At 40.7% G+C, this 27,226-nt stretch overlaps 1 protein-coding gene and 1 long non-coding RNA gene across 7 annotated transcripts in view; both read right to left on the minus strand.

Annotated features, from left to right (window-relative positions):
* Window positions 1–25,861, minus strand: part of MAPK10 (mitogen-activated protein kinase 10) — a 272,191-nt gene extending 246,330 nt beyond the window's left edge. For 3 of the 6 annotated variants that reach the window (XM_067468577.1, XM_067468578.1, XM_067468581.1), the window contains exon 1: window positions 24,856–25,006. The gene's annotated coding sequence lies outside the window, so the exon portion shown is untranslated. Of the gene's footprint in view, window positions 1–24,855; window positions 25,008–25,171 lie in introns of those variants that run through there. The other 3 variants (XM_060779279.2, XM_067468579.1, XM_067468580.1) reach the window with 3 other exon arrangements.
* LOC137097154 (uncharacterized) overlaps window positions 1–27,226 on the minus strand; it is a 336,194-nt gene that overhangs the window by 246,330 nt on the left and 62,638 nt on the right. The window lies entirely within an intron of this gene.

Genomic DNA, 27,226 nt, shown 5'->3' on the forward strand with positions numbered 1-27,226 from the left:
ATATTAACATTTTACAATTGCATTATCCCAAGGCATATCTATACTAACCATCTAATGTGGATTGAAGATATCTTGAAAGTACAATGTTCAAATGATGCATGGCATAGACATGTGTAGGAGGTGTTAAACTAGGATGAGTAGGAGGCTTTAGAGATCTTAAACTAGGATGAGTAAAATCAGAGGATACTCCAAAATAGGCCCTGTAATGTGTCACATTGCATGATGAAACCCATTATGCACACCGGCAATTCCTCACACACATATTGGAGAAAGGGGAGCTGAAAAAAACCCGAATCCTCCATGACCTTTTAAAACACAAACATAAAAATAATTCTAATTGTTATAACAAACACAAAATGTCCACCCCAATAAATATTGTAGCACTAAGTACTCACTATACCCACAATGTATCCAAAAACAAGACATTACAAGTAACATTATTCATTACAATGCTGTTGCATGATTTCAGCTACCACCAAGAACAGTGGGTTCAGAAGACGGGCATGTCTAGCTAATCCAGAAGGCCAAATCAGACACAGATGGGGTAGAAGGCAAAACCAGGGATTTATTCTCAATGACCAAAGAGGATATCAGCGAAGAAAGCACTCCAAAGTATTGACATATTTTAATTATGAATATAGTGCAATTTTATGTTATTTGACAGCTATTCAAGAAACCCACGCCATCCAGCCTCAGTTTAAAAGCCTCCAAAGAAGCAGCCTCCACCACATTTAAGACATGGAGTCATGGTTTACTAGGTTTTGAGGAACCACTGTTACTATTTTATTTAATGTTATATATTTCATAATTTAGGGTTTTGATTTCTCAATATCGTATTACTCCTTCAAAACTCCGAGGAAAGCAAGGCGAGTGAAGAAAACTGGCACAAGAGCAGAAAATTCTGCAAGTGTCTTTCCCCATTCCTAACTGTAAAAAATACAGCTGATTGAGGCAGTTGCTTCACACTCCTTACTGGTAAGGCCAGCTCTCTCCCTTAGCATTTATCTCAGTTAATGGCACCAACAATAGGTTGCATATAAAATTTGAATAACTCTTCTTTTTTGAATTTCTGGAATACCCCAACAAGCATTTCAATAGGGCCATTCTGCCTGAATGTTCTAAGAACTGTGTATATATACATACATACATACATACATACATACATACATACATAGTCAGTTTTCCAAGCTCTGGTTGCACACTGCCGCCTCTTACATGGATTTACACATAAATATAGGTGAGAAAAAATCAGTTCATGCCTGTAGAAAGATCTTGGAAACCAGCAGAAAGCTCTTTGACTCCCGCCCAGCTTACCATTCCAAAAATATCTCTCCTTATGAACCATCTAAGACTTTAAGATCATGTGAGGAGGCCCTGCTCTCAATCCCACCCTTTTTGCAGGTACATCTGGTAGGGAAAAGAGACAGGGCCTTCTCAGTGGGGGCTCCTTGGCTATGGAATGCCCTTCCTAGGGATATTAGATCACCCCCTCCCTCCTGACATTTCATAAAAAAGTCAAAACCTGGCTCTTCGAATATGTCTTTGCAAATCCATCGCAATAGGTAAATATGGAACTACAAAATGACTTAGACTAGAGGTCCTCAAACTTTTTAAACAGAGGGCCAGGTCACAGTCCTTCAAACTACTGGAGGACCAGATTATAATCTGAAAAAAGCATGAATGAAGTCCTATGCCCACTGCACATATCTTATTTGTAGTTCAAAAATAAACACTTAAAAACAATACAATAATTAAAATCAAGAACAATATTAACAAATATAAACTTATTAGTATTTCAATGGGAAGTGTGGGCCTGCTTTTGACTGATGAGCTAGGATTGTTGTTGTTATTGTGTGCTTTCAAGACTTTGGTTGACCCTGAGCGAGGGCCGGGTAAATGACCTTGGAGGGTTGTATTTGGCCCTCGGGCCTTAGTTTGAGGACCCCTGGCTTAGACAATGTGACTGAAAATGAGCTTAATAAGAAGATGCTGATGATTATATGTTTTTCATGGTTTTTTGTATGGTTTTATATTAATGTTTTTAAACTGTATTTTATGTCTGTTGTGGCATCAAACTGCTGCCAACTTGTAAGCCGCCTTGAGTTGCCTTTGGGCTGAGAAAGGCAGGATAGAAATACTGAAAATAAATAAATAAATAAATAAATAAATAAATAAATAAATGTACATTTAATATTTTCTTAGCAGACTCAAGGAAATCTGTGAAATGCAGGCCAGGCTTGCTAAATTAGATGCAATTAATTGCATGCACATTGTTATTCTAATGAGAATCATCTCTAGATTTATAGGTTATTGTCCCCAGCGCAGTGCTGCTGCATTGGCTCTTTACCACATTCTTATGGCCTGAATGATATCTAGAAGACATTTTTCTTAATGCAACTCAGTAAAAGTATAATCAAATTAATTCTAAAGACAACTGTAAATCAAGCATTCATAATGCCACAAAACATCCAGGCATACACTGATGAGTAAAATCTAACTTCCAAATTAATGCAGACATTTCAAATAGCATTGTGATTTGCAATTAAGCCATGCCAATCTGTTTCAGGAAAGGCTCAAAGAGAAATTTGTTTACCAATTTTTTAAGACTGTGGCATATCCTAATAAGAACGTAATTTTCCTCCTCTTTTATCTAGTTGCTTTAGCTTCTTACATTTCAGGGAGTAAATATATTTTCCCTGCCTCACCAACATCTAAGTCCTTCTTCAAATTCTACTATTTGGAACAAAGCCCGGAAGTATGGGGTTTTTTTCTCCCTTCTGTTTTCTTTTTTTACTTCAGGTCCAAGGATCCCTCCCCCAACTAATATGGCTTGTGCCATTCTTGAAAGTGTACTAAAAGGCATCCTTATCACATTGCCCCTGGTGGCACAATGGGTTAAACCGCTGAGGTGCTAAACTTTCTGACTGTAAGGGCGGTGGTTTGAATCTGGTGGGTGGGGTGAGCTCCTGCTGTTAGCCCCAGCTTCTGCCAACCTAGCAGTTAGAAAAAATGAAAATGTGAGTAGATCAATGGGTACTGCCTCAGTGGGAAGGTAACTGCACTCCATGCAACCATGCCGGCCACCTGACCTTGGAGGCATCTACGGACAATGCCAGCTCTTCGGCTTAGAAATGGAGATGAGCACCAACCCCCAGAGTCAGACACAACTAGACTTAATGTCAAGGGTAAACTTTTATCTTTACCTTATCACATTTTTATGTTCAGTATTTTTGCAAATACCTGGTAAACATATTCACAGTTACAACATTTAATAAGCATGATTTTTACGCACACTGAGATGTCTTTCTTTTATTATATAGTTTGATTTTCATCTTTAATATTCCTCTGAACATCCTACTATGTTGGCACATTCTCCCCTTCTTGAAAGCTATAAGATTCTGGATGAATCTATTTGTTCTTGTGTGTTGTGAATACATACATTACGGTACCCCATGCAGCTAAACAGCCTCTATCTATCAATTCCATAAACTATTCATCAACATAATATATATCAGCAATCAAACTCTAGGTGCAGAAGTGCATCATACCTTTCATTATTAGTAGAACATGAACTGCCATAATTCAATGTGAATATAATTTGCACAAGGGCACCTGGTGCCTCCATAAACTGAAGGTGAAAGAGGTTTCATTCATGCTATTAAACCCTACCCAGAGTTTTCTCTTGGTTTTCTCTGCCCAAAGCTTCTCTCATATGCTTCTTTACAAAATGAAATCCCATCCTTTCAGCTATGACAGGAAAATAGAACTTAAATACAGTATATTTCCAAATACCCCATGCTGGGAGACACAATAAAGGAATGCAACTACATATTTACTCTCCCAGTAATTCAATAGATGGTAGGCTGTTGTCAATGGAAACTTGCGCCAAATACAAGTGGTTAATATTTGAGATTCTACAAACCTCTTTGTTGGTTTTGCTTCAACAGGTGAACACAGATACCTTCACTGAGATTTCAGAAGCCAGGTAACCAGAATTGCAAACCAGCCACCTAAGTATCAGAATTTGGAAATGTTTGAACAGGTAATTTCCAGAATTCTCTAGACATCATGGTTATTGGCCATGATAATTGGAAGGATTCCAGAAATTGTAGTCTGAAAAATAACTTTTTTCCAGCTGGATTTACATTGCCATATAATTCAGTTTCAGAATGCAGATTAACTGCATTTAATGGGATTATGTGAGTTTACACTGCTATATAATCCAGTTCAATATAGTTAACCTGCATTCTGAAACTGCATTATATGGCAGTGTGAATCCAACCTCAGTTTTGCTAAGGCACACCAGGGAATATCTGCCACATAGATGCCAGATGTTCCCTGCCTCCATGTGCCAATGGTCATGCTTATATGAACGCCGTTGGGTAAAAACATATCCCAGCATAAAAATATGCCTGTTTGTCTACCTAATGCCCTGGTATCTTGGAAAGATGTTTAGGCCTAGTTAAAAGACCCTTGGCTCCCACATCGCTTTTATAACATCTAAGGATTTCCACCTCCTGATTACTTTCCATATACTAGCATGTGCAGCCTTGATAGAGCAAGAAACATGCTATGGGATATACAGTCCTTCTCCAAAACAAAAGATTAGAAGCCTGTACACATTTGGTAGGAACAAAGACCCTTCAAATCCTGTGTTCTGACTTGCAATGCTCCTTAATCTTTGATCTTAACTTTCAAATAGAGCTTTCAAGCTGAGATAATTTCCCCAGACCTCATACATGGGGCTCTCTCATAGAGGACACTACTACAACAGTGGGATTGTTGCATTATTCCAAGCATTTTCTTTCTGACTCCAGGTGAGCTCCTAAAACCCAATCAGAAAAAGGTCACAAAATAAACACTACCAGTGCCCTTTTTATAACAGTGTGAGCAAGAATATTACAGCTAGAGGCAATGTTAATAGTTGCAACCCAGCCCAACCATGCACATTTTCATTATTATATCTATAACCTTTTTCCCCTCCAAGGAACCCAAGGTGCCTTACACAATTCTTCTTGTCTATGTTATGTTTACCAGGGGTCAGGGAGGATGGTTAGACTGAAAATTAGTGAATGACCCAAGAGCTTCATGATTGAGTGAAGACTAAAACTTTGATTTCCCAAATCTTAGTACAATACTCTAACCACTATACCACATTGACCCCAGGTAAATACTCAGAGGAGTCACAGAGGTCCTCCAGACAGACAGCAGTTTCTTTAAAAGTTGGTCTGTTTTGTTCCTCTTTTTCAAATTTCATAAAGATTGTTCCACTTCCCCTCCCATCTAGTCAGGTCATAAATATAGCAGATTGTATTATACTGCAGGGGGTGTGGTTAATTGTAGTGTGAACAAGGCTGTCTTCCCTCTCCATCCTTCCTCATGCAATGCATCACCGACTTGAAGCAAAGACTCTGCAAGAGAGAGAGGAAAATGCACCTCCTGCCTTGGGTTTCAAAAGCCATGGCTATTACTGGGATTTCACAAGAAACAAACAGCGACAAGAGTATGCCATGTGAATATATTTTGTTGTTTATTTGTTCAGTCACTTCCAACTCTTCGTGACCTCTGGACCAGCCCACACCAGAGCTCCCTGTCACCCATCACCACCCCCAGCTCCTTCAAGGTCAAGCCAGTCACTTCAAGGATACTATCCATCCATCTTGGCCTTGGTTGCCCCCTCTTCCTTCTTCCTTCCATTTTCCCCAGCATCATGACTTTCTCCAAGCTTTCCTGTCTTCTCATTATGTGGCCAAAGTACTTCAACTTTGTCACTGATATCCTTCCCTCCAGGGAGCAATTGGGAATTATTTCCTGGAGTATGGATTAGTTTGATCTTCTTGCAGTCCAAGGCACCCCAAAACCACAGATCAAAAGTGTCTATCTTCCTTTGCTCAGCCTTCCTTATGGTCATGTTCTTGCACCCATAGGTTACTACAGGGAATACCATTGATTAAGGGTGCGGACCTCGGTTGCCAGTGTGATGTCACTATTTTCTTAACTATTTTATTGAGCAACACTAACAACATTAACCAAATCATAAAGCTTTGCATCAATGTGGGTGAACCCTCAGTTTCTTTAAAAGGCTGTGGTGGCTACCATACTTATATAAAAGCCTTAAAGAGTCATTTAAGGGCCACATAATAGCTATACACATCAATTAAAAGTAGCATCATTGATATTAAAAATCAAGTACAGTTATGTTAACAGACTGTTCTTAAATGAAAAGAACAAAGACTAAATACCAAGCCTACCTTTAATGGCTTTAATAATGTTTTGCTGGAGCAGAAATTCATCTCACCATTGGGCTAGATGGACAGAAGGACACATTGGCTGTTAAACAGTCAAGTGACACAGCCAGTTTTGTTGTGTGTGTTACAATTCTTACTATTTCATGGGAGGTTTTCAAAATGGAGTTTTTTAATGTCTCTGAACCACTAGGTCATTGTTTGGGATTTCACACCATCATTAACAGACAAAAAAAAAAGGAAATCAGCATTTTGCATGCAAATGTCCATATGCAAAATCCAAGCAGGCTGTTGCATATGCAGATAATTCCCTGATCTGCTGGGAGAAATGCCAAACTGAAGAGGAAAATAAGGGATTAGCAAATGAATTATTTACATGTCCTGTTGAGGAGTTTAAATATAAAGCTAAGTACAAACATGGTAGCAAAATTTAGACAACAGCACATAGATTTTAACAAAAACAGAATACATAATATAGTGACAGCACATATTGTACGTATTTGACCTACAGGAAAGGTTTCAATTACAATTTCCAGTATCCATGCTTGTTGGTGGATTTGTAGATGGTACTCCAAAAGGTAGCATTTCCTAAGTCTGCATGTAAGTTCCTACGCTTTCATATACCTTTCATTGCTGCCATTTTGTGCCTTCAAGCCATTTTGAGACTCAGCTATTTCAAATACTTGATATATTAGTTTAGGGATGAAAAAACAAAGAAAGAGAAATTGTTCTGACATTTAACCAGGCCTGGCTAATGCAGAGACTTCACACTGCCTGCATGGGCTGATATGTCTTATCACTGTTGCTGTGCTATCCATCATTCAAGGTCATCTAGCACACGGACTGATGCCCCAATCTCCTGTTTTTGAAACCCCACTGTGACATCAGTGACAAGATGTGTCTTTTGCCATCTACAATTAATACAGTATCTATGGCCACTCCCAAACTGACATTGTCCGGCCACGTTGATCCATGCAAGACTGGATCAACTATTAGCATTTCAACAGCATGCAAGGAAGAAATACAGCACCCCCAGGCACTGTTCTAATCACTATAGTGAAATAGTTTGTATTTCTGTTTAAATTATTGTAATAATTTGTCAATTTGCAACTATGCAAATAAATTACCACATTCCAATTCTATGGCAGTTTGCATCTTCTTTTCTCCTTTTGAAAGTTTACTTTAAAATTTTTGCTGTTGGACTTTCTCCTTCTGAATGAATTGTAAATGGCCACCCCAAACCGGCCATATTGAGTATCCACAGAGAGATTAACCAAGGCAAGTATTTTCTGGCTACCATCTGCCTACCTGCTCTCATCTAAAGGTAGGCATCCACAACTTGTGGAATGTTTTAAGCATTTTATCAGACTTATGATGACCTATCATATCCTTCCCAAATCTTCCACCCAAAAAAGTCAGAATCAATTAGAAATATAAACAAGAATGGCATTTCAACTCCCTTTATTGCTGGTGTGTGCCTTCAAGTTGTTTTTGACCTATGGCAACCCTATGGTGAACCTACACATAGTTTGATGAGGGTGAAAGTCAGTGACTCACCCAAAATCACCCCATGCATTTCGTTGGCTAAGAAGGAAATCAAACCTGGTTTCCAAAATTATAGACTACAACTTAAACCACTACATCATGCTGGGTCTTATTTGAGAGCCTACTTGCTAGCAACTATGATGAAGCAAGTAGTGGTAGTTGGTGGCTTTGATCTCAGTGTGAAGGAAAAATATTCTCTGGATTTTAGTCTGAGCTTTAAAAGATCTACCCAAAGCATTGAACCTATTTTTGTGATAGGATCCAGAACCTTGGATAATGAGATGACATGACTCAATAAAAATACAATTTATTGGAAGGCAGTAAGAAAAAAAGAAGACCAGATTACAAGTGGAAAGATTCCATAAAAATAAGCCACAACCGCGATTTTGCAAGCACTGAACAGAGGAGTTGGTGACAGGGTATCTTGGAGGTATTCATATTCATAAGGCACCATAAGTCAAAGCCAACTGAATAACAACTAACAACGACAACAACACTCATTTTAAGTAACTACATTGCTCATGATTATTTCTGACTCTGGGGAGAAAGGATTCCCTGAAGTACAAGGGCAAATGGCCACTATGCACCAAAAAGTAATACAGTTATACAATCATAAGAATGTAAATCATATCAATGCTAGAGTACTACAATATTCAATGTACTAGCAACTTATATAAAGTATACATAACAGAGATTCACAATGCAATTCTTTAAACCCCAAAAAATTCCCTTATGTGGGATAAACCACTGATTCCTAGATCAAAATGCTCAAGTTTGTAAGTTCTTTTCAAAAACCAAAAGTTGCATTGTGAATCTTTGTTATGTATACTTTATATAAGTTGCTATTACACTGAATATTGTAGTACTATAGCATTGATATGATTTACATTCTTATGATTATGTAACTGTATTACTTTTTGGTGTATAGTGGCTTTTTGCCCTTGTACGTTGGGCTCTGAACAGTGCTTGAGAAAGGGAAGTACAAGAACGGCAAGCCTATAAAGAGGGTCCAGAAGGGACCTATATGGCAACTGGCCAATGGGGCAAGGTGGGAAGGAGAAGATGCAAAGGCGATATCTGACAGAGTGGTGCTCAACTTTTTCTATCTTTACCAATCACTGCATCATCCTAATTCAGATTTTTAAAGAAAGAAAATAAAAAAAACTTCTTTTCAATGCTTATTTATTTTTATTATAGGCCTATTGCTTACCCCTGTGGAATAGACCCATTGACTCAAGGGTTGTATGATAATATCCAATCTCCCATTGATTAAATGGGCCTATTCTAGTCTGAGTTAACAAATCCATTTAGTCCATTATACTTAACTGTATTTTATTATTTTTAAAGATATAAAAATAATAGTGACATGGTTCAGATTGGAACACAAACAAAAATAATAATTCCCTTACAGATGAAAAATTGTAACACTGTGCACCATAAATTTACTGCTATAGTAATTATAGAATATAAATTTTAAAACCTGCACTAGCCTTGTTGAGTATAATGTTTTATAGCTCAAGATAAAATATCTGTGTCTTAGCAAGATTTGTTCTGAGAACATTTGCCAGTGCCTTCAACTGAGGCTGAAAACATTAATTTGCCCAAGGTCACCCAGTGGCTAAGCAAGGATTCGAATCCTGGTTCTCTAGAGACACAGCCTAATACTCAAACCACTTTCAAATTCATTCCCAGAAGCCCATCTTTGACTCTTAACCAAATACTGCTCTGTCTCACCTCCCCTTTTTCTATTCTTCATGTTGGGTGTGGCACCAGATGTTACATAACCAAGCAAACTGTCACAGAATTTCCCTCTAAAAATGTATAATGAGTTGTAATCCTGCCTTTTATGAATGGCCAGATAATATTAGAACCCAAATGTTCTAAAGGCCAGTAGATTTTCCCAATGGTGCAGCAAATCCAAGCTGTTTTATTGGAGACTTTAAAAAGAGCTATCCAAGGTGCTGAATCCTATCCTCGAAATAGGTTCCAAAACTTAGAGACTAAGGGTCCTTTGAGACATAACATAAACACCAAAATTCACTGCAACCCTGATAAGGAGGCCACCAAATTCCCACTCTCACCCTAAATGAAGCTCTCCTGCACAATAGCCAATCCCCACACAGTTAAGTCCACACAATCTTGCGCCCACAAACAAAGAGGGCTTTGTAAACTATAGCATGCATTGACAGCATCTTGCTATCTCTGATATTGTTATCCTTATTACTGTTGTTACTATGCTTAAAATACTGTTGGCCTTCCACATTTGTGGGTTTGACTTTTATTGATTTGATTACTTAAAAATGTGATTAAAATATAAACTTTAGGAATATTATCTCTAGTGTGACTAAATGCCCAACAAGTTATGTGAAAAACTATATATACTGTATGTGTATATATCAATATTTGAATGTATTCTTGTAATCACACACCCCCCCCCCCCCATGTTACTTAGGCTGAAAAGTTGCAAATGGTATACAGCAGCACTATGACCAAATTTATTTTTTCTTCTGGAAATCGCCAACCCAGCTGTCCTTGTTCCTCAACCCACACATGCAGATAAAAGCAAATGGGAGAGAGTGGGTGCTTCAGCTCATAAGAGACAACACAAAATGCTCCCTGTGGAACATCCTTGCATAAATGTATCCATAATGAAGATTTCCTCTTCTCTCCTTGAAGAATCAGGAAGCAATTCTGGCCTTTACAGCTGGGAAATACAAGGGTGGTAGGCTCAGTCTTGCCTCTAGCAAGATGCAAATAATTAGCTATTTATTATAATTGATTCCTTTTTTCCAGCAAAAAAGGTATAATGTTACATTACAATTGTAGCCTGAGAAGGGATTGTTTTGCATCCTTTTAGAGCATTAAATACAAACTTTTCAAGATTATTTTTATAGTTGTGTAGGTATGGACCTGCTAGACAGTGGAGGGGGAACATTACATGGTTCAAGTGCTGGCTCATTCTGTACTTCATGTTGTTCATAGAATCATAGAATCAAAGTTGGAAGAGACCTCATGGGCCATCCAGTCCAACCCCCTGCCAAGAAGCAGGAATATTGCATTCAAATCACCCCTGACAGATGGCCATCCAGCCTCTGTTTAAAAGCTTCCAAAGAAGGAGCCTCCACAACACTCCGAGGCAGAGAGTTCCACTGCTGAACAGCTCTCACAGTCAGGAAGTTCTTCCTCGTATTCAGATGGAATCTCCTCTCTTGTAGTTTAAAGTCATTGTTCCGTGTCCTAGTCTTCAAGGAAGCAGAAAACAAGCTTGCTCCCTCCTCCTCCCTGTGGCTTCCTCTCACATATTTATACATGGCTATCATATCTCCTCTCAGCCTTCTCTTCTTCAGGCTAAACATGCCCAGCTCCTTAAGCAGCTCTTCATAGGGCTTGTTCTCCAGACCCTTGATCATTTTAGTTGCCCTCCTCTGGACACATTCCAGCTTGTCAATATCTCTCTTGAATTGTGGTGCCCAGAATTGGACACAATATTCCAGGTGTGGTCTAACCAAAGCAGAGTAAAGGGGTAGCATTACTTCCCTAGATCTAGTCACTATGCTCCTATTGATGCAGGCCAAAATCCCGTTGGCTTTTTTTGCCGCCACATCACATTGTTGGCTCATGTTTAACTTGTTGTCCATGAGGACTCCAAGATCTTTTTCACACGTACTGCTCTCGAGCCAGGCGTCCCCCATTTTGTATCTTTGCATTTCGTTTTTCCTGCCAAAGTTCCTTCCTGCTATGCTGTAGATATAGTAACAACTACAATATGGATAAGAGGATGATATATATATTGTGTGTGTGTGTGTGTTGGTGAGATAGAGGTTTTGTAGTTTAGTAATATTGCTAGGGTTATATGAGTCTTTTTTTATGTACACCTTCAAATTGTTTTAGCCTTATGGTACTCTTCAGACACAGGGCTTTTTGGCAAGATTTGTTAGGCAGGGGGTGGTCTTGTCTTCCTTTGAGGCTGAGAAAATGTGACTTGCCCCATAGATTTCCATGGCCAGGAGGGGAGTCAAATCCTGTTCTCTGGAGTCTTATATCAATATTCCAATCACTATACACCTACTCCTGCTTAAAATAACTCTTTTGATAAAGGGTTGCCCACAACAGCAACTGACAATTTTAGAAGGGGCCTTGGAGGTCAAACTGTATCAAGTTACTTTTAAAGTAACTTTCTACATTCTGGATGGGGTAAAAATGAATTAGCCCTCTTCCCAACAATAACTGTTCAGTGTTAGTATGTTATTTTAGGTAATCTAGACCTTATCTGAACAATGCCACCTCCACAGCCCTGTGAAATTCTGATGAATTGCAGACCAGCTTGGGTTCATTATAAAACCTGATATTCTGCCAAAGTGGGCTTAAAGTAGTCAATCTGCCAAAGGCATCTGGGTCATGACTACATTCTCCTTCCTAAAATGCATCAGAGGCCATCAAGGTTCACAGAAGTATCTTGCCCTTCTGACAGGTTGGGAATCAGAGTTCTAACCTATCATCCAAATTATTCAAATCAAATTTAACCTCATAATAATGCATGTCTGAAAGGTTTTCTAATATATATTTATATATAATATATAAGATGAATGTTTAGGGCATACCTGTCCCTTATTCAGATATTAATATAATGACTATCTGACCTGCACCTTTATTCATTGCTGTTACATTCAATAGGTTTCAAACATACAGGGAACTTGTGTGGTTTCCTTCCCACAGTCTTTCAGACTATGTTAAATGTATAGAAACTGCAAAAACTAGGGACTGTTAGATGAAATATGCAGAGAACCTTAAATGATCTACAGCAAGGAAAAGGCATGGTTCACAAACTATGGTCCTTCAGAAGTTTTGGAATTCAGTTGTCAGACATTCCTGCCATTTTGGCTAATGCTCAGGAATCCCAAACATCTAGAACTCCCAAACATCTAGCAGTGGTGTCAAACCTGTGGCCCTCCAAGTGTTTTGCACTTCAGCTCCCAGAATTCCTGACCATTGGAGAAGCTTCTGGAACCTGGAGGCTCAAACATATGGAAGGCCACAAGTTTGACACCTCTGAACTAGAGGATGAAGCTTTAAGAACTATGGTCTTGGAAATACTTGGAGCATAGTTAAATAATAGCAGTTGTAGAGTAAAGAGGTAAGATAAGGATAAGTCTAACTATTTTCCTCCTGGTCACAGTCACAACTCCTTCCCTAAAAAGCTGCTCCTCTCATGATGCTATTTGCATTGGAGGAGGGGGCAAGTCTCTGCTGGCATCAACAAAATGTGAAAATAAGGAAAATATGTATGTTTACTGAATAATTAATGTTTCATCTAATTTAACTTTTATATGGCATTTTAGAATATCCAAGGCATTCCACATCTATGAAATCAGTAATCTTTATGACCTTGTAATGCGGGTCACTGGGGATATGGGGCTGAGCATGCCAATGAGTATTTACTAGGTTCAGGGCAGAGAGGAAATTTCATTGGTTTTAGCACACTGCAGGAGAAGGTGGAATGAAGTATCTAATCCAAAGTTTTACTCTAGATTTTTCTGCATTTATGAGACTCATTCAAGTCATGGCTACTTTAGGTCAGCATCAATGCTTCTCCTCATCATGAAAGACTATCAACATCCGCTTAACAAATGCCTAGAGTCAAAACACCATGTAAGTATAAATTAAAAGGCCCATAGAAACAATATTTTATGAGGAAAAGTGTAAGCAAGGACTATATTTAAAGTGCAAAGTGTACTTCAGTAGTTTACTCAAAGTTACTGTTGTGGTCTATAGGTCCCAAAATCACATAGCCAGCATGGATCATTTGTGGGCCATGAATTCTAGAGACTGTAGTCTAAAAACTAGCATTTCCAAATGTAGAAAGAGAGCACATGCTTTGCATGCATAAACCCCTGGGTGCAGTTGTTGACACCACTACTTTTTAGAAATTCAAGTGCCAGGTGATAGAAAATGCCACTGCCAAGGCCTCTGGTGTGAGGTTGGCAGTGAAACAAAATTGTCCTGGTTTAGATGGATAATGAAGCTTATGTTCCTCGAATGATATAAAGAAGAACACAGGGAAGAATGCAAGAAAAAAACCACAACATATCCTGACATGGCTGCATCATATAGAATCCTGAAGTCTGGAGCTGCCTGGCTTGGGAAACCACCAAACACTTGTGCCATGGGAAAGGAGCTATGGCCTTGTAGGGAATGTCAGAGGGCAAGATTTGGTCCTCAGACTTCAACTTTCCCATCTCTGCTGTAGAGAATCAGTATACTGAGTAATTGTGGCTAGTGATTCTCAAATCAGCAAGGAAATGAATCCACTCCAAGGAATTTAGACATTAAAAGAACTCTCCAAGGTGCTGAATCCCATTCCTAAGTAGTACCAACACCTTTAAAGGTAAAATAAACTTGTAATAGATTCACTGCCCCTCTGGCATGGAAGCCACCACTGATACTGACCCAGTTGACCATCTGTCATAATAGCAAGCAACTTCATTTACAAAATGGAATTTCTGCAGGAGTTGCTGATCATGCAAAACCCATCTGGTGAAATTTCCTCTTCCACGTGGCCATTATTGGGCAGAAGTTTCATCCTATTATTTCATGAAGCAACCTACTATGGTGGTTATGGGGCTGTTGTGCAAGGGATGTATATGTGTATGCATGCGCACGCGCACACACACACAGGTACAAATTGGACTCACACCTATGGCTAGCCAATAGATGCAAGATACATTGTATATTACATAAATAAACATTAAACACAACTCCTTTGTTTAAGTCTGATTCCATTGTCAATCAGTTTGAATACTAGCCCTGGCATTATGCCAAATGTAGTGGCAATGTCCAACAGTAGATTTGGAAACCTCTAACACATCAAGGTGCCATGAAAAAGCAATTCTCCAGTTATCTTATTTGTTGTTGCTTTTTAACCTGTACTAATAGGCAGAGGTGCTGAAGGCATTTTCAGCCTGCTGTATTTGGTTTGCTTTGGATACTGTGCACCTGGACTCAATTTGAATGGTGCTCCATTTGTTGTTCCACCTCAGGCAGCAGAATTCTATGGGCTTGGCTTGCTGCATTTTTACTTTTATGTGACAGAGAGATTCCTTTCTCTCTCACTTGCTCATTTTCTTTCTCTCTCCCACTCACTCTCAGATAGAAAAACCTTTGAGCCTTTCTTTATGAGGAACATGCTACAATTTCTATATATTTTTTATTTTCTAATGAAATTATTGTAAAAGTCCGATACAAGAGACAATATAGCATAGTGGTCATCCTTGGGTTGAAAAGGAGAGGAAGGTGCCTTTAAAAGGTTGGTTTCAATAGGATCCACTTGGGAATAAGATTGGATTTGCTAGAACACTTCACAGCTTGTGACAGTCCTTCATCTACAGGAAGAGATTTATTTTATGACACTATTAAGGCAGGGTACTGGCCTGCTAGTGATCAAATCCCTAAAGTTAGTCCTAAATCAGAAAAAGAAAATGCTGCAGTTTTATCTTATTGAAATCCATTTTTATTCCCCTAACTAAATAAAGATGTGTCATTTATCAAGCAAATAATTCAGGAGCAGACTACAGGTGAATAGTCTACCCATTATTAATTGAATGTTTCCATACTACAGAACAATTCTAAAAAGAGCCATAGAAGTACATTAAAGATCCTTAAGATGCAGAGAGGGCATTAAAATACAGACTATATTTTTGGTAGCTGTCACAGGCATTTTCTTATCTTGATAACTCCCCTTTGTAAAACTCTCCAGACATGGAGTTTAGAATAAGAGCAGAGTAAAGGGGAAGAAAAGAGAGAAAACAGGAAGAGAGACAGAGGTGTTAGAAGCATATCAAATTATGCATGTTGTGGAGAAAGGGGGAGGAACATATTTTCTCCCTCTCTCATTATACTGGAATGGACACAGTCATTTGTTGAGTAGTAGGAGAGTCAAAATAGGGAAATAGACTGTACTTTATCTCATCTTGTTGTTGTATGCGTCTAAGCCATTTCCAACTAATGATGACCCTAAGATGAACCTATTACAGGATTTTCTGGGACTGAAACATCACCCATTGAATATCCATAGCTGAGTGGAGATATGGACTACTATAGTACATTGGCTCATAGTGTGTGGTTAATAGTTGGGATGTAGTACCACACACTGTAATGATGGCTGCTAATTCAAACAGATTTACAATGAGAATCTCTTAATTCATGCAGGGCAAGGTTATCAGTGTCCACTTTTCATCATGCCTCTATATTAGCACTCCAGTGTTGGAATAAGTATGCCTCTCAACAAAAACAGGCATAATATAATTTTTAAAGAGTAGCAAGAAGCATTTGAACTTAGAAGGAAAGGTCTTCCAGCTCAGTGGTTCTCAACCTTTCTAATGTCGCGACCCCTTAACACAGTTCCTCATGTGGTGGTGACCCTCGACCATAAAATTACTTTTGTTGCTACTTCATAACTGTATTTTTGCTATTGTTATGAATCATAATGTAAATATCTGATATGCAGGGTGTATTTTCATTCACTGGATCAATCTGGGCACAAATACCCGATACACCCAAATCTGAATACTAGTGGGGTTGGGGGGAGTCATTTGTCATTTGGGAGTTGTAGTTTCTGGGATTTATAGTTCAGCTACAATTAAAGAGCATCCTGAACTCCACCAATGATGGAACTGAACCAAATTTGGCACACATAACTCCCATGAACAAGAGAAAATACTGGCAGGATATGGTGGGCATTGACCTTGAGTTTTGGAGTTGTAGTTCACCTACATCCAGAGAGCCCTGTGGACTCAAACAGTGGTGGAACTTGGCATTAATACTCCATATGCCCAAATGTGAACACTGATTGAGTTTGGGGAAAGTAGACATAGACCTTTGGGATTTTTAATTACTGGAATTTATAGTTCGCGTACAATCAAAGAGTTTTCTGAGCTCCATCAAAGATAGAATTGGGCCAAACTTGACACACTAAACCCCCTTGACCAACAGAAAATACTGTGTTTTCTGATGGTCCGGTGACCCCTCTGATGCCCCCAGGTTGAGAAACAGCTGTTCTAGCTGGAATGATGCATAGCACTTACAGGATTTCTTTAAGAGTTGTGTTTTTCTCTGTTGCTAGTGTTTATCCATGGCTCTCCACAATATTTTCATAAATTTAATGAGAAAGGTAAGTCAGCATTTCCACTGAGGGAAACATTCAGTGGTACAAAAGGGTTCAATTCAATTTAGTTGCAGAAAAGTATTCAATTATCTATTGGAGTACAACTTGTCCTACTGCCACATGACAAAGCAAAATAGCTCATAAGACCAACATTCAGCTTGGAAAAAATCTGGAATGTCCAGAGATTCTGAGCCTTTTGCCAAACTTGGCTGCCTTAGGATCATTTGAGGAACCCAACAATCAACAGCCATGAATTCTTTACCTGTTCTCACAAAATTCAAGGCTAAAGCTATCTAGAGTTATGTAAAAAGGATCAACACACCACAATGAGCCAGGAAATCCCATGCATCACATCGTATATGTCAGTGGTGTGCATCACTAGTTCTCAACCTCAGATAATCCAGAAGTTTTGGACTTCATCTCCCAGAAACCCCAGCCAACATGGCTGAAGAGCAAGGTTTCTATAAAATGAAGTACAAAGTGACTGGTGAATTCAAAGGCTGAAACTAATGACACAATTGGGTACAAGTCATAAACCCCTCTATTTCTCTTTATTTGATCTCATCTTTCTTTGGTGTATGGTAATAATTCTGACTGAACTTAAAGTAATCCTTTTAAACACTGCCATGGTTACTTAAATCAGAAATGTGGAACTTGTATCTCTCAAGTATTGCTGGGCTGCAGTTCCCATCAGCTTTATCCAGCACAACCAAAAGTGCAATATCTGTAGGACCACATGTTCCTCATTTGTGATATGCATATTCCATCTTATTTATAATGAAATGAATGCTTCAAATGCTCTGGAAAGGCAAATTTAAACTGATTGTTTTGTTCTGCAAAGACAAATGTCAGCCTTGCTCAGAAACCTATTTATAAAAGCAAAGCAAAAAAAAATAGGACTTGGCATTATATTAAAATCGTCTCCTGCCCTCCACTTCATCTTTGCTTTTCCTCTGTTTCTGAAAAGGCTACAAAAACAGCTTTGGATTTTCTCAGCCACTCTAAAGTCTTGTGCTTTGGAATGGTTACTGTATGTTTATGCTTACTATTAAGCACTGTTTCTTCATTACAACAGAGTTTATGTACCTTTAAAAGAATAGTTTTCCCAGAAGTCTCCATCTTTGTAAATGCTGCTATAGTAAGCAAAAGGAAAATGTAGTCTTTGCAGCAAAGATGGCCTTATTTTCTTGATTAGAATGAAATCCTAGCCGCTTGGTAAGGCTTTTAGAGTGTACATGCCAGTATGAATGCTGAATATACGAAGGAGAAAGAAGCTCAATGGCAATTACTTCTGAAGATGATGCCAGAAGGTCTGGGCTGTCATTTCATTACTTGGGTTAAGGAGGCCTCAACTAGACCAGCACCCAGATGGAAGGGAGCCTATTTCTAATTGCTTGTTATTCCGGCTCAGTGAAGTAGTTCATATTTCCTTCCCTCCTGTTATCCTCAGTGACTCAAGAAAGCAGCAAGAATGGCATCAAAACATCAATTTCTATTGATGTTACATATAGCAGGCCTTCTTTAAGGCAAAGAAATTACAGGAATATGCAGTCTTTTAAATATCAGCTTCTCTCCCAATGTTCCAAGGCTCACAGCAGTTAAGAATAGTTTCAGAAACCAATGAAGAGTGTTGGACAGACAGATATACATTACTCACATCAATGTAATCTATTTATACAACTTCAGATGAAGGTTTAACATTTTTGAGTATTTATGTTGTCATTATGTGCCCTCAAGTCATTTCTGACTTATGAGGGCCTTATCATAGGGTTTTCTTGGCAAGATTTTTTCAGTGGGGTTTTAGCATTGCCTTCCTCTGAGGCTATGAGAGTGTGAGTTGCCCAAGACCAACTAGTAGGTTTCCATGACTGAGCAGCCATTCAAATCCTGGTCTCTAACACCTATTCATTCATATGTTATATCTATATCACATCTTTTCTTCTAAAGGTGGAGATTATATGACTCTTCGAGGTTATTGAACTGTAATCTCCAGCAGAGCTAGTCAGCAAAGTCAATGGTGAGGAATGCTAGAAGTCTGGCAACATCTGGATAATGGATAACTCCCACCCGAGGCACATGATCCTCCCCATTTTATCTTCTGTGATGTAAACTAGTCCAATAGTGACTGGCCCACAAAAAAAAATCCTACCTGCTAAATGGATAGCCAAACTTAGTATCTAAAGTAAGTTTGACTTTTTTCAAAAAGAGCTTATTTTCATTCCAAATATACAGGTTGAGTATTCCTTATCATAAATGCTCAGAACTAGATATATTCTGCATCTTGGATTTTTTTTTCAGATTTTAAAATAACTGTATATATCTTGAAAATAAGACCCAAGCCTAAACATGAAATTAATTTCTTTCATGCAGCCTAATACAGATAGCCTTAAGGTAATTTTATACACAATATTTTTAATAATTTTGTTCATGAGGTTTTTATACATTTAACTATCACAAATAAAGGTTTCACCATGTGGGGGTTTTTTGGCATTTTTTGGATTTCTGAAAACCAGATAAAGGTTACTCAACCATTATTTGGTATTTTATTCTTAAATTGCAATGTGACACACACTTAACCTGAGATTAAATTATCATCAATACTGAGCTAGCATGGTATAGTGATTTCAGTGTTGGAGATCAGGGTTCAAAACCCTACTTAGCCATGCTTTAGAGAAAAGAAGAAACAAAACTCCTCTGAAGAATTTTTGGCAAGGTAGTTGTTTTAAAATAAGATAGGGTTGCCATAACTCAGTTGCCTCAAAGCCATTGCTGACCTGGGGGCAACTAGCAACAATAACAAGTAGCATTGAAGTCAGTCAATGCTTGGATTGTACTACACTCATACTTATGTGGAGGAAGCTCTACTAAACATAGTGGAACGTATTTCCATTGATTGTAAACAAGAAGGTATCTTATATTGAACTCAGCCACTGGTCAATATAACTTGAGCACTGTCTACTCCATTTCAGAACCACTGGTCTCCTCCAAATGACCAGTTTTCCAAGGTCTTCCCTAGCATTGTGATTTTTTTTAACAGGAAGAGCACTGTTGTCTGTAAAAAAGATCCAGCAGTAGACAAATGGCCTTGGGCTGTGTATGAACTCTCCCACTAAGCTATAATCCCTCCTACACCAACAGACCACGGGATACTGTCAACAGTTTTGAGTGGCTGCAATCTCAGAGGTTCAGTAATTCTACTCAAAATTTTATTACAGATTTTAAAGCAGCTATCCATGGTTCTGAACTTGTTCTTGGAATACACTTTATTACCCTGGACAGCTCTTTTAAAGTCTGGAACACAACCTGAAGGGTAGCTTGCAGCTGCCACCAATCAGGACATTGACAGCGATGTAAAGGGCTTTACAGTATGGTGCCTATTTTATTAAGTGTCACATTTATATCCCATTCTTTCCCTATGTTGCTCAAAGCAAATATTTTATCTCATTTCCTCCCCACAAGTTTCGGAGATATAATAGCAAAACCATGTACACCATTTTTAGGCTGAGTATGCATTTGACCTCAAAGATCCTTGGGTTAATATATCTTGTCAATACACTATGGCTCATGCATCTATCAGGAACAGTTCAAGACATTTTGCTTCCTGAGACAAAATACAAGATCCCCTCCATTCCCAAGTGCATTTATAGACACTAACCAGATCAGCAGTTCAATCATACTTGTACACTGGTGGTGGCATAGTGTTTCCTAGTGTACTTGAGATATCATGCTAGTTTACATACAGGCAAACGTAGGAGATCTGGGCCTTCTCTGACATGGCTCCCCTGTTATGGAATAACCTTCCCTTGGAGGAACACTAGGCACTCACATTGCTATAATTTTTATGTCAGGTCAAAAAATGTTGTTTACAAAAGTTTTGGAAACCTAGCTTGAATATCAGAGATAGCAGGGCCTACATGGGCTATCTAGTCCAAACCCTCTGCTCAATGCCGGATATCCAACTAGAGTGCCCGGAGCAGGTTTTTGAAGTCATCAAGAGAAAGTGATCCCACTTCTTTTTATGTAATTGGCTCAATTTTTGACCCATCCTTAGCATCAAGATGCTCTTTCCAATGATCAGTCAAAATCTGCCCTCCTGCCTACCTCTATTTTATACCGATCTGTACAGTGGCATGGTTTTGAATTGTTTAAAAGTATTTTAATGGGTTCTAGTCTCTTTTTTAAAGCTTGTTACATGGTTTAATGTTTTTTAGCCCTTTGGTGGAATTTTATTATTTATACTGTTTCAATCTGATCATGCTGTGTTTTCCCCCCTACTGCCCTGAGATCTTTAGATACAGAACATGCTAGAAAAAATATATATACAAAATCTTTTGAGTCGAGAACTAACAGTCAGGAGGCTGGCATTGCTGCCCTCCAGAAAATGTCACCTGAAGAGATTGCTCATGGTGCTTTATAGTAGGTCAGCCTTGGTATTCTTTGCTATGCTATGGCTGTTTCTCTTTGGCTTCTCTTTGGCCCTTTGTGGTCCATCAAACAGTATGCTACTTTGAAGGAACTATATATGTACAATCTCTTCGTGGACAACAAGTTAAACATGAGCCAAAAATGTGATGTGGCGGCAAAAAAAGCCAATGGGATTTTGGCCTGCATTAATAGGAGCATAGTGTCTAGATCTAGGGAAGTAATGCTACCCCTCTATTCTGCTCTGGTTAGACCACACCTGGAATATTGTGTCCAATTCTGGGCACCACAATTCAAGAGAGATATTGACAAGCTGGAATGTGTCCAGAGGAGGGCGACTAAAATGATCAAGGGTTTCGAGAACAAGCCCTATGAGGAGCGGCTTAAGGAGCTGGGCATGTTTAGCCTGAAGAAGAGAAGGCTGAGAGGAGATATGATAGCCATGTATAAATATGTGAGAGGAAGCCACGGGGAGGAGGGAGCAAGCTTGTTTTCTGCTTCATTGGAGACTAGGACGTGGAACAATGGCTTCAAACTACAAGAAAGAAGATTCCATCTGAACATGAGGAAGAACTTCCTGACTGTGAGAGCCATTCAGCAGTGGAACTCTTTGCCCCGGAGTGTGGTGGAGGCTCCTTCTTTGGAAGCTTTTAAGCAGAGGCTGGATGGCCATCTGTCAGGGGTGATTTGAATGCAGTATTCCTGCTTCTTGGCAGGGGGTTGGACTGGATGGCCCATGAGGTCTCTTCCAACTCTTTGATTCTATGATTCTATGATTCTTCGTATGTGTGTGTGTGGGGGGGGGGGGCGGCGGCAAGGTAGCCATAACAAAACCCAAAAATGCCTAGAACCTTTGATGTTGCTCCAACGCCCCCTTCTCCACATACACAGAACACTTCCAACTCTGAGCATGAATTTGCAGTGTCTTCAGCAACAATTTTGCCTTCCAGTTATTGACCCCTATGCTAGGAAGCCAGCAAAACACAAACATATCTGAACACTCATCCTTGCTGGGAAGTACTCATAAACAGCTTCTCCCAGATCCAATAAACATGCACACATCTCTCAAGCCACAAGAGAGACAACTAGGTTACACAGCTATCATCTACGCAGGACTAGCCAGAGGTAGCTGGTATTTCCATTCTAAAAGATTCCCTCATTTTTCCTCTCCTAAATCAGACCAGCATTGCAAAGCCACCCTGCTGTGTTCCACCACAACAAACAGGACATTTGCAAAAATATTACATGCTCTGAAATGGTGAGGTAGAATAAGAGTCCATCTGGGAAAAGGGGAGGGAAGGGGGCCGGCTTTTGATTGAATAGCTCATATCACACCACCTCTGTCATTCATTTAACAATAACGGTGGGAGGGGGTTGGGGGAGGACGAGAACAACCAAGCACTCTACACCAGAAAAAAATGAGCAAGTATAATTTAGGGTTGTCAGATGTGTCCTGCTTTATTATTGGCACGTCTTATCCTAAGGGGACAGCCCCTCGCTTCACATCAGCAGCTCTCCTTTGCATTCCTTTGTTTTGAAATTTTAATCCAGCAGCTCTATGGATGGTACCTGATGGGGCAAAACTGGAAATACAACAAGGGGAAGGAGCCCTATGGAGGGAAAGAACTGTCAAACTCGAACACACACCATGGATTCTTCCGTCTCCAACTGCTTCCAACGTGCCCTAAAATCATTTCCTTCCTTCTTCATTCTCCTGTCATTGGAAGCAAGCCTGCTTGCATGTGGTTCAGCTCAACACAATCACTGTCTATCTTCCCTGTCAGCAGTTCTCTCTCTCTCTCTCTCTCTCTCTCTCTCTCTCTCTCATGCCCCCATCTTTATTGGCCTTGCATGAGAAGATCAGCAGACCCGTATAATCAAAACAGCGATGTTATCATCCACCCCTTTTATTTCTTTCCTTGGCCATCTTCATTTTCCTCTCCTTGAGGAGGAAAAAACCAAAACAGAAGAGACCAGGTTCTGTGTATGCATGCATGGATGAGCCATCTTTTTTGCAAGACACCAGAAAAAGAAATCACCCAGAGAGCCGGATGAGAAGATGGGAAAACTGCATTGGAGAAGCAACGGTGAGGCTCTGCAGCAAAAGGCACCCATGTAAACAAGCCTATGGCCACTGAGGATAAGAAAATAATAAAAAAATAATAAAGCATGCACACAAATGCAAACCCTCTCATTAGACCGATCCACTGAATTATGACCTCCAAGAGACAGCCATGCAAACTCTTTGTATCTTTTAACAGGGCCCGCATTGCAGAAAGGAGAAAAATGCTATCCGAACAAATTGTAAAAGCCGGGGCTGTCGAAAAGGCTATTCCGGTAAAAGCTCCATTGCTTTTGCTGCAGTCTTTAGATGCAATTGGAGAATGTCCCTTTACATGGCACAACCGGCTACCCACCCACTCACCCGCCCCCACTTCATGCTTGTCCTAAATTTTAGGTCTACCTTCAAAAGAAAGATGGATCTCTTATCCACTTTGCGTACATAGAATTGTTATGCAAGCCAGTGGGATGTTTATGTTCAGAAAGGACTTCCTGGTGACAAAAATAAAACCACTTGGATTTTCCATCCCCTTGTTTTCACCTCTGGACCCTCACCTTTATCTCATGCAGGGAGGGAGAAATATCCCACCAAGAGAGTTTTGGAGGGAGATACACTTTGGATTCCTTTTCAAGAGGGAGAGAGTAGAGGAAACAGAGAATAAGGTATGAGAATCAGGGAAGGAAAAGTGATTTTTTTAGAGAGAAAAACATTAATTATTATGTTTTGTTGTGTGTTTTCCAGGCTGTATGACCATGTTCCAGAAGCATTCTCTTCTGACGTTTTGCCTGCATCTATGACAGGCATCCTTGGAGGTTGTGAGGTCTCACAACCTCTGAGGATGCCTGTCATAGATGCAGGTGAAATGTCAGGAGAAGATGCTTCTGGAACATGGCCATACAGCCTGGAAAACTGAAAACAACCCTGTGATTCCAGCCATGCAAGCCTTCAACAATTACTAAGATAATTGTTACTAAGATAATTGTTACAATTACTAAAATAATAATTACTAAGATAATACTAAGACATTTACTAAGATAATACTAAGAAGGGATACAGCCCAAAAGACAGAAAACAACCCAGTGATTCCAGCCATGAAAGCGACAATACCTTAATTATTATGGTTACCTTGCCATCTTTGTTATGATGTGATCCACAACCCAACCCCCCCTTGCAAACAGATCCCATCCCTTGGCCCATGCTTCCCCGATTGAAAAACAAATAAACATGAAATAATGAGAGTCATGGTTCCTTTTCAAAGGACAGGAGAGGGAGGGGGGCGCGCACAGAGAGAAGCACAAGATACAGCAGAAGGAGCCCTGTGTTTACATCCCCCTCCACCCTCCTCCGGGAAGCCAATGCAGATCCTATCGCATCCCAAACCCGACCCAAAAGAGAGATGCAAACAAGCCGCGGCTACTAACCCCGACACCGGCCCAAAAGGATGCTGCCTTCCCGGTGGCCTGCGGTCCAGCTCTCGCCTCCCTGCTGCTTCTCTTAGCAGTTTACTTCATTAACCTGCCTCTCTCTCTCTATCTCTCTCTTTCTCTCTCTCTCCCTCCTCCACTCACGCACGCGCGCGCTCTCCCTCCTCCCCCTCCCCTCGATTATTTTTAACAGCAATCAATATTCATCAGCCCGCCTCCTCTCACAAAGACGAAGGGAAGGGAAAGGAGGGGGGTCTCAAAGCCCCAGCAGCCCCCCCCCCCTTCCCCATCTCTTCCCACATCCACCACCTACCATTCCAGTGCCTGCGCTCCAGACCCGCCTCTTGCCGGGGTCTTGGTTTGGCCCTCCTTGTGGCGACGTCAAGGGGTCTCTGGAAAGCGCCCCATTCTTACTGGGGAGGGAGAGAAGGGAAATGGGTAGCTTGGAGGGCTGGAAGAAGGGGATGGAAAGGAGAGAGGGGGATTGAGAGAGAGAGAGAGAGGAGAAAAGGAAAGAGGAGGATTTAGAGAATGGAGAACAGGAGATGGAAAGGAGAGAGGAGGATTGAGAGACAGGGAAGAACAGGGGATGGAAAGGAGAGAGGGGGAATTAGAGAGGGGAGAAATGGGGGTCTGTAGAGAGAGGTATAGAGAAAGGCGAAAGGAGAAAAGGAGGTGTATAGGGAGTCTGGTGATGGTCAACTATAGGAAGGTATATGTATTGGGGAGGAGAGGGGGTTGTAAGTGAGAGAGAGAACAGGAGGTGGAAAGGAGAGAGGGGGATTGAGAGAGAGAGAGGAGAAAAGGGGATGGAAAGGAAAGAGGAGGATTTAAAGAGAATGGAGAACAGGAGATGGAAAGGAGAGGGGGATTGAGAGAGAATGGAGGAAAGGGGATAGAAAGAAGAGGGGGGGATTGAGAGACAGGGCAGAACAGGGATGGAAATGACCCCCCTATTGAGAGAGAGGGGGAAGAAAAGGGGATCTGTTGAGAGAGAGATAGAGAGAAAGGCGAAAGGAGAAAAGGGGGTGTATGGTGATGGTCAACTATAGGAAGGTGTGTGTGTGGGGGGGGGAGGGGGTTGTAAGTGAGAGAGAGGAGAACAGGAGAGAGGAGGATTGAGAGAGAGGAGAGCAGGGGATAGGAAGGAAAGAGGAGGGTTTAGAGAGAATGGAGAACAGGAGATGGAAAGGAGAGAAGGGGACTGAGAGAGGGGAGAAAAGGGGATAGAAAGGAAAGAGAGGGGGGAGAAATGGGGATCTGCAGAGAGAGAGGTACAGATAAAGGCGAAAGGAGAAAAAGGGGTGTATAGGGAGTCTGATGTGGGGAGAAAGGGTTTTAAGTGAGAGAGAGGAAAACAGGAGATGGAAAGGAGAGAGGGAGATTGAGAGAGAGAGAGACGAACAGGTGATGGAAAGGAGAGAGGGGAAATTAGAGAGAGGGGAGAAAAAGAATCTGCAAAGAGAGAGGAGAGGTATAACGACGAAAGGAGAAAGGGGAGTGTATAGGGAATCTGGTGATGGTCAACTATAGGAAGGGATGTGTGTGGGGAGAGGGGGGTTTGCAAGTGAAGGAGGGATTTGGTGCCAAAGCTTATTCTTTTTGGAGATGGAGGCAAACGAAGCAATGGACTTCAAACTGGTGCGTAATATCAGTCACAGAAAGAAAGGGAGAGATGGAGAAAGAGAAGAGGAAGAGGAGGAGAAAGAAGCAGGAGGGACGGCTGGAAGGAAGGAAGGGAAGGTGTCCTGCTGAATCACCCTCTTTTACAATCTGGAGACCATTGGGCCTCGCTTGGTGGCGGCGCTGGAGAGGATGCTCCTGATGCTGCCGGCTGGACCATTGTGGGGAAAAGGAAGGGGGGGGGGAGCCGGCTTGGGGAATGGCGCTGCCATGGCAACGGGGAAGGAGCCCACGTGACGTCAAAGCCCAGCGAGGTCTCGGGAGGAGGGAGGGAGGGAGGGAAGGGGAGGGGAGGAGAGGGGGAGTCTAATCTGCAGCGCCAGCCATTGTATCTCCCTCCCCTCCTTTCCTGGTGAAATCTGCGAGGCCAAGGGGGGAAAAAATAGGAAAAAAGCAACGCTGAATAAGCTTCTGTGATGGTTTATCAGCAATAGCAGCTGGACTCTCAGGCCGAGTTGGCATGGAAGATGGCCAGAGCAATGGCCTTGGCTGGGCAGGGTGCTTATGACCTACTCAGAGCTTCCCACCACTGAGATGCAGCCCAGCCATGCACTAAATCCCAAAGTGCTTGATCTGGTCCAAGACAAGGACCACCTTGGTTTGCTCTTCGGTTCCACACCTTTCTCTTTCTGCATTCAGCTTTACCTTAGTAGGTTTGAGGCTACCTTTGGCCTCCCTATCCATG

This window comes from Anolis sagrei, chromosome 5 (assembly GCF_037176765.1).
Source record: "Anolis sagrei isolate rAnoSag1 chromosome 5, rAnoSag1.mat, whole genome shotgun sequence".
Classification (NCBI taxonomy): Eukaryota; Metazoa; Chordata; class Lepidosauria; order Squamata; family Dactyloidae; genus Anolis; species Anolis sagrei.